At 30.4% G+C, this 7,052-nt stretch overlaps 1 long non-coding RNA gene across 2 annotated transcripts; it reads right to left on the reverse strand.

Annotated features, from left to right (window-relative positions):
• Window positions 1-277: 277 nt before the first annotated feature.
• Window positions 278-2,858, reverse strand: LOC120274011. Of its 2 annotated transcripts, none has more exons than XR_005540675.1 (3): window positions 2,820-2,858; window positions 1,035-1,089; window positions 278-675 (listed from the first exon to the last, which is right to left on the reverse strand). It is a non-coding gene; the product is annotated as an uncharacterized LOC120274011 (long non-coding RNA). The 2 variants fall into 2 exon arrangements; XR_005540676.1 differs by lacking the exon at window positions 2,820-2,858 and adding an exon at window positions 2,279-2,762.
• Between the last annotated feature and the right edge of the window lie 4,194 nt (window positions 2,859-7,052).

A 7,052-nucleotide genomic window follows, 5' to 3' on the forward strand; every position in this document is an offset into this window, starting at 1 on the left:
ATTTTCAATGATTTGATTGCCCTCGCAAATGGGTATTATTTGCGACTCGATTGTAACCGTTGCAAATGGGTATTATTTGCTACTCGATTGTAACCGTTGCAAATGGGTATTATTTTCAACAAATTATGAGTTGTCGCAAAAGAGTATTTTCTTAAGAGTATAATTTGCAACCAAATTATGTCCGTTGCAAATACTTTTTTGAAAAATTCGGCATCATCTACCCTATTTTTTATGCGCCTGTATTTCAATAGAATCTGAATTTTATAAAATAAACATATACAACATCAACTCCATTGCTATTGAACATTTACTCAATTGAAAACAAAAATTCAATGATAGGTCAAAATCTAAGAAATTAAAGTGTTATGAAAATCTAAAAATTAAACATTGAGTCAATAAGAATTTAAGATATTGATTCAATGCAAACTAAACATGTTAAAAAAAGTAAAAATTTTCAATCATCATCATCTTCTTCTTCATCATCTCCATCACCATCGTCATCGTCTTCATCACCATCTTCATCATTATCGCCATCGTCATCATGAGGATCATCACCTCTTCCGCAATCTTCCTCGAAGCTATTGCATTGTTGTCATTTACATTGATATTTCCAGATTCCTTTGTTATATTTTCATGAGAATTAATACTCAAATCTCTAAGTCCATCAGCGCCACCCTTCAAAATAAAATAAGATAACATAAAACAAAATAATCAATAGAAAAAATACGTAAGTCCTATTACAATGTTATAATAAATCAAATAAGCATGCCATAAAAACACAAATTACATTAACTATAATTTTAACATGATATAACCATATGTCAAATAACATCAACTAATATTAGTTATACTTGAGTAGCTATTGGTGCACTAGGTACGCCCAAGCTTTGCAATATTGTTTGATGTTATGATTGTTGACCTCTGAATTCACCAATTAAATGCTTATTCAGAATTTAAATAAATTCAAAATTGTCGATAATCAGAAATTATATATATATATATATACATATACATTTATATGCAGTATTACTTACCTGATTAACACCCAAAACTCCAAATCTCACACTGAATCAAGTTTCTCAGAATACCCTATATTGGGAAGTAGCCCATTAGTTTCATTTACAAAATGAATTTTACAATAATCATGGGTTTACAAGAAAGCTTTCAGAAGAATACAAATGCAAAAGATCAAGCTATCACTATACTCTCCCAAATATGGATATTGCGAGGGTACAATTGCAATTATCCACTCTAAGGACATATGAACAATTTCATAATGACTATTGAGTACTAAATCCTTCACAACTTTACATATACTTTTCCAAATCATAAATTTCAAGATTCAGAGAAATATATACAACTAAGACAATGACATATCCGAAATTCACATTATTTAGATAACCACTCAAATTATAACATTCATTTGAATCTTCAACTATTTCTGCAGAATTATAATTCTGACACATCCCTTTCAAACATGCATATATCTCAATCTACAAATCTAAAAGCAATGAAATTTTACTGACAACCAGATAACTCAAAAATACACAACTTTCCTATTTTTCACCTTACCCAAATCAATCTCTATGACCATCAAAAATTCCCATCAATCTTGATGTTCTGCACAGATATCCCATCCGAGCTAGTTTACTTATAAAATCATATCTCAGAAAATACAGGTATATAAAATTTGAAATTTTGCAGGTACTTAAATAACATCAAACTCTAATATTCTCTTATTTAATAGTCCTCTAAATTCTGCCTCCAAGACCTCCAAAATTGATGAGGAATTTCTGCTATTTCAAAAGCAGATATCTGAAACTTATCAAATAAGATCAATCAACAATTCCTCTGCCCTAACCGTATAAAAGATTTTGAAGGCATAATATGAATTTCACCCAAGGTTAAGAGACCATTCAATAAGGCATCAAAATTAAAGATAGGTAAGGGTAACAATGCAAAAAGGTCAAGCTACACGGCCCACAAGCAATTCCCTTTTACAAAAAAGTTTCTTAGCTTTAATGTTGGCAAGGATGTGAGTACGGATCAACACAATAAGCTTAAAAAAAATCAATAAAAGATTTATTATCAAAACAAAATTCTAAACAGAATAAAAAATTGTAAACATGGTTTGAAAATTATGCTTAACTCCTAGAATTGATGATAATCTAACAAGACCTAATAACTATAATTGAGGATTTAAAAAGAATTCATAATAAAAAGGAAGATAGCATAAAGAAAATCTTGTCTAAGGTGTAGGTTTTCTACAATCACCTACCTGTAGTTATGCTTGCTATTCTGGATCTTGTCGTCATCTCCCCTAGGTAATCCATCAAAGAGAAAGAGAGACGCGTTCTCTTATCAATTTCAAAGTACGCGATCTCTCAACGTGATAAGGCTTAGTTGTGAAGATCGTGGCTCAAAAAGTAAAATAAAAGAAACAATAATTTAAATCAAACAATACAGATAAAATAATGATATTTAAAATTTAAATACAGATTTACTTAAAATAAATCTAATGGTGGGAATCTAATTAGGGTTATATCTAATGGTGGGGATCTAATTAGGGAGTAGGGTCCACAATATATTACTACCACCATTGCAAACCAAAACAAAAAGCGCTCTTTTATCACAAATTGACTCCCATATTACAAGTTCCAGAATTAGAACACAATTACCACAGATCAAAACACTAGTTTTATGAGAAATTCTCTCCGTGACACAAACTAAGTGCGGATCCATAAAACATGAATCAATGCATATCAAATTTATGACAAATAATTAAAAATCAATAGATCACGAAATAGAGAAAGGCTCACATGAAGAAGGAGGCGATGAGGACAAGGCCGATGGATAGCATGAGAACGGAAAGGCTGGGGTACGATTCAACGGGTACCGGACTGGTTATCGGCTTCTGTGCCTGCTCAGATCCATCACCGATCTCGAAAACCCTCAATGAAAATTCCACAAAACACTAGATGCGCTACAGATCGTGAGATCAGTAATGGAATGATCAATAGTTCTCGCCATTAGAAGAGACGACGGTGGCGATCGCGAGCACTCCTTGGGATCTCTCCGGCTCCGCCGACGCAGGAAGCGGCGATCTCCGAGTACGAGTGCTGGAATTTCGAGGGCTTGGCCTCTTGATATACTACTATTTGGCTAATTGCACGTTGGCCCTGTGAAAATGCAATATTCACGTGATAAATGAGGATAAACTTTTTTTTTTAAACGTGAAAAATAGTTTAAATTAAAATGACTGATTATCATTTTAAATTATTATTATTATAATTATTTAATATTAATAATTCATAATATGTGTTGATTAAACTATGATTTAGTATTGAATAAATTGTCATAAATTTGGTAAAATGTCACTTTCATAAAAAAAAATTATTGACTTCATCCAACGATTATGATTTGTTTTTTTTCCATATAAAATAAAAATATCTAATTAACTAGAGATTATCAGATTTTTTTTTTAATTTTCATAGTTCATATGTAATTTCAATTTTCTTTATTTTTCTTTACCTAATTACAAGATTATATTTGGGCATTTATGTAAAACACGCTTTTTCTAGGTTGAGTTTGGAGAATAAAAATTCATATATTTTGAGCTTAAATTGATGATATTATATTATATATATATATATATATGAGGGCCAATCTTCTACAATTGGAAAATCAACCAAACAACTCATACAATGTTTAGTTACTGTTACTTTGTTACTATTTTCTATTATCTCTCAACACTATTATCTCGGTCTCTTTTTTCTCTTTTCCCTTTCATATTTTTATTTTTTGTGGATGCTTAGTAAATATCAACAGAAAACTTATTTACTCTATAATAAGTTAAAAAAATAAAATTAAAGTGCTAATTAAAGTGCTAATCAATTGGTTGAACCTAATTGATTTGTTTACTGTTTTATTTTGATTTTTTTAATAAATATTTTGATTTATTTTAAATTTCGTTAAGATTTATTTATTTATCTATTTAAAGTTTGGACTAGGCCTAGGACTGGGATGTTATGCAGCTTAGGCCATCACATTGGGCTGTGGAATTTGGATATATTTTATATGTCTTATGATGCAGTATAACATATAAGTTTGTCGATGTGAAACATTATTCACAAGATATCCATTTTATTACTAGTCGTTATTATAATCTTTTATATGAATCTAGAAAAAGTAATTTTTGAATTATTTTTAATTTTGTTTCGTGAAATTAGTAGTATTCAAACAAATTTTAGTATACTTCATCTTCAGTATTTGTGTAAGGTTTTATAAAATTTAAGTATATGTTGAAAATATTTATTGATGGAATTATTGTTTAAGTTAAAAGATCATACCACAAAATGAATTAAAAGCTCAACAATTATTATTATTATAATTATTATTGCATCGATGTTAGCCATGTTTGCTGCATGTTTTGTGATTCCATTATTGGTGGTCAGAAAATTCATATTTTTAGCGATGATATTGGCGATTGTGTCAAAAGCTCAAAGTTTTTGCTATTGACAATTTTTGTGATTGTGTCAAAAGCTCATAGTTTTTGGGATTGACAATCAATGTTGTTGGCAGTAGCTCATAGTTATGTGAGGGCATATTATGGTTGGTTGCAAAACCTCATTGTCTTTCCAACATGCATCATTGTTGGTTGCAAAATATCATAGTATTGGTGACTAGTATGACAATTTATCTCACAATCTTATAGTATGTGCAACCACAAAAGTGGTAGTCGCAAATGCTTAAAGGTTTTGCAATGATTTTAATTGTCATTACAAAAGCTTATAGTTTTTGTGACGAACATCAATATTTGTTGCAAAAGCTCATTGTTGTTGCGAGGGCATTATTGTTGGTCGCAAAATATCGTAGTTTTTCCGATGGCATTTTGAATGGTTGCAAAAACACATTGTTTTTGCGAGGGAATTTTGTTTGGTTGCAAAAATTCATACTTTTTTCGATGGATATTGTTCTTGGTTGCAAAAAACATAGTATTTGCGACCAAAGAAAGTGATAGTCGCAAATGCCTTTAGTGTTTGCGATGACTATGATTGTCGTCGCAAAATCTTATAGCTTTTTTTAACTACAAATTATATTGGTAGCAAAAAATGCATTTTGCAAGGGTTGCTCAGAGCCGTCGCAAATATTTGGTCGCAAAAAGTCAATTTTCTTGTAGTGTTTCCTAGTCAACACTTCAAATCTTTATAGTTTATAGTAAACACGTAGCAACGTCGCCATCTATTGCTCTCCTAGAGGAACTATTCATAAAGGAACGACGTCAAGTAGTATCACTACAACATTATGCATCTACAGCTATGGAAGAAATTGTAGCAAAAAGTACAAAATCCTGTAGCTAAACACGTTAGCTTCAAAGATGAATCTCATAGCAAGAAATGCCATAGCTAAAAGTTAGCCACATATTTTATGACTTCTGTAGCTAAGTGTAATATATTTTGCTACAACTTTTATTTTTCAATGTCTAAAAGAATAAAATATTTGCCATGAAAATTTAACTTGGTAGCAAATAATTAGTTGTTTTAGCTACATTATATTTATATATATAGAAAAATATATTTTAGTTGCAGTAGAGAAAGTTTGTGTCTAAAAGTTTAATTTACTTGCCACAGTAAAATTATTGTCACAAATATTTTATGATTTAGTTATAAATGTAATATATCCGTAACTAAATTAAACATTCATTTGCTATAGTTACCAAAACGCAACTAAAAATGTAGCACCTTTGCTTCGAAACAAATCAGTTATAGCTACACACTAAAATATTTTGCTATGAAATAGGAGGCTTGTAACAAATTCTAAAAAGAAAACAAGTGTGTCAGGGGACAAAAAATTTCCATCATTGAAAGATCAAATTCCGTGGGTTATGACTTTTCACGGATGGGAATTTCCGTTGGTACATAATAAAAGTGGCTAATACTATTCCGTTGGTAAAAATATTTGCATTGGTGATGTTGAGTATTAGTGACGGAGTACTCAGTCACTAAAAGCTTTTCATCCACGAATTCCGTCATTGAAGGTATTCATCATCAACGGAATTCTGTCACTAAAAGTGTTTATCACCCACGGAAGTCTGTCACTGATTCTTATCAACACCAACGGAATTATGTCACTGAAAGTGTTTATCACTCATGGAATTCCACACTGATGGTTTTCATTAACAACGGAATTCCGTCACTGAAAATATTTATCACCACAGAATTCCGTCACTAAAGGTACTAATTACCAATGGAATTTGGTCACTAATTATTTTCATTATCCATAATATTCTATCTATAATACTATTTTTTTATTAATTCATTTTTCGAGTTTTATTTCCCTGTAGCACATATATATTACAAATGCTATTTCACAAACTATTTATAATGTCTAAAATTATTTATTCATTAAAGAAACAAGTCCAACATTGTTTAAGACAAAAACATTCAATGTTTCATCAAATTTAAAAACATGATAGGAGAAGTCATATGTAAAATTAACCATAAAACACCCAAGTTTTATGAATCACTCAAACATTCAATCTTCACCATCGGTGGTTTCATCTTCATGGTCTTTGTCATTCATGCCAATTTGAGAAAATCCAGCATTCCTACAAAATGTTAAAGGATTTAACATCTCAGTAATGCGATACAAAAATGTCTTGATTTCATTATGAGAATCCTCCAAGCTTTGTAGATTATTCTTCATAGTCCCTACTTCTTCCCGTAGATTATCAAATCCATATTCTTGAAACGCATATATATTGTATACTACATAAGTTTAAAGGTATATAGGAAATTAAAACAAACACACACCTGAAATTTTGCCCACATATCCTCTTTGATACCATTAGGTGTTTGTTTCTATGTTGGTCATACATCATTGAAGTTAAGTTGTATACATTTTGTAATTGTCCTAGCAACTTTAGGTTCAATAAATTTCCTATCATAAGAAGACAAAGAAACATTAGTTTATATTAATTAAAAATTTGATTTAGTATAAAATAAGATGAATTGCAAATGTACATACTCATCATGTAAAGTGGTAATAAGGAC

The sequence above is a fragment of the Dioscorea cayenensis genome, chromosome 12 (genome assembly GCF_009730915.1).
Source record: "Dioscorea cayenensis subsp. rotundata cultivar TDr96_F1 chromosome 12, TDr96_F1_v2_PseudoChromosome.rev07_lg8_w22 25.fasta, whole genome shotgun sequence".
Lineage (NCBI taxonomy): Eukaryota > Viridiplantae > Streptophyta > Magnoliopsida > Dioscoreales > Dioscoreaceae > Dioscorea > Dioscorea cayenensis.